We start from the raw sequence: 1,760 nt of genomic DNA on the forward strand, positions 1-1,760 counted from the left end.
CCAGGCTGCGTCCTCAGATCCTCACAAGCCTCAGCAGCCTAGGCTGTGCCCACTCACAGATGGAAGTGCTCAGAGCCCAAAGGACCGAGTATGCAAATTTTTATGTTTTTGAGGGATATTCTATCTGTAAATGAAACTGATTGCAAATGGTGAAGCTCTGTGTATGTCAGTAATAGACAAAATAATTGCCTTCCAAATATATCCTCATCCTAATTCCAGGACATTAAAATATGCCATGTTGTGTGGATAAAAGGAATTTAGTTTTGATATTAATTTAAATTTGCTAATCAATTGACCACAAGATGGGATTATCCAGGCATGCCCAATGTAATCACAAGCATTTCTAAAGTGGAAGTAATGAGGTTGCACTTGATCTTAGCCAAAAGGCCAAAAAGTGATGGGAGTAGTGAGGTTGAATCTGGGTCAGAATGATACCATGAGAGAAGCACTTTACTTCCATTGCTTGATTAAAGATAGGGAAAGAGTCAGGAATACAAGTAGTCTCTAGAAACTGGAAAATGCAAGGAAACAGATTTTCCCCTAAAGCCTCCGGAAGGAATGCAGTCCTACCAACTCCTCATCCCAGTGAAACCTGTACTGGACTTCTGACCTACAAGACTCTAAGGTAATAATAAGTCAGTAAATTTGTGGCAATTTGTCACAACAGTAATTTTAAAAAACTAACTCAATGTCTATTTAATAAGTATATTATCATTGTATAGACCTTGGGTGAGGGAGTGGTAATTTACTCAACATTTATTTATGATACTTTAAAATGTTATTTCTTTTTCCTGTCAAACAATGAGTGCCAGAGTTTTGGTGTATATACTTCAGATAATAGCTGTAATGTAATACAGATAAAAATAAAATGTCAGATAAATTTCTTAATTTATATTATAGTCATCTGAAGAAACAAGATCACTAACATTGATTGTTAACATTATTGTCATTGAGATAATATTTTGAGTAAGTTTTCATAATCATCAGGCAAAAAGTAATTTAAAATATTTCAAACATTATATTCAAATATTGGAATTTTGCCCTACAAAATTTTTGGTACTATGACCTCCTTCCTGTGTTGTAAATGTTACTTCAGAATTAATTTATGTGTAGGGAAATATATACTTCATATGGGTATATAGAATTTCTATTGCTTTTTTAGACTGTTGTGAAAGTTTTTGAAAATTTTCATTTTACATTGAATCCTGGAGCCTACAGTTCCACAGACTTGATTCCATATTTCTCCTTGTTCAGTGACAAATTTATAACATGCATTCAATAGTAAATTTCACAGCATGCTGGAATGGTCTATATGGTACCTCTTAGTACAACTATTAATTTCTAACAGTATTTTTCTTCGGCCATAATTTATATAAGGCTCTGTATTATTTATCTCCAACTCTCTATCAATCATCTAGTTTAGGAATGTTTATTGCTAGGTTTATTTGAATTAGGGAAACAGAAAAGCAGTAAGGCCTTTGGGCATTAATGTTAAGTTTGTAGGAAGATACGTTATCACACTCAAAAACAGTTGACATTTGGTGGTTGATGTACATAAATTGCTGGCAAGTGCAGCGGGAGACTATGGTCCAAATGCTTGCTAGATACATAAACTTGCATATGTATAATATATACAGATGTATTCTATATACTATATTTCATATATATAAAGTTAACTTTCTAAGATTAAAGTAACATGTTCTTAAATCATTGTCTTCCCACTTTTTAAATTTAGCTGAAAAGATTTTCCACTGAACCCA

General features: G+C 33.1%; 1 pseudogene; it reads right to left on the bottom strand.

Annotated features, from left to right (window-relative positions):
- Positions 1-255: 255 nt before the first annotated feature.
- On the bottom strand, positions 256-399 carry LOC116528210 (annotated as a pseudogene).
- Positions 400-1,760: the final 1,361 nt, after the last annotated feature.

The sequence above is a fragment of the Sapajus apella genome, unplaced genomic scaffold, assembly GCF_009761245.1.
Source record: "Sapajus apella isolate SASKATOON/1434 unplaced genomic scaffold, GSC_monkey_1.0 scaffold2, whole genome shotgun sequence".
Taxonomy (NCBI): domain Eukaryota; kingdom Metazoa; phylum Chordata; class Mammalia; order Primates; family Cebidae; genus Sapajus; species Sapajus apella.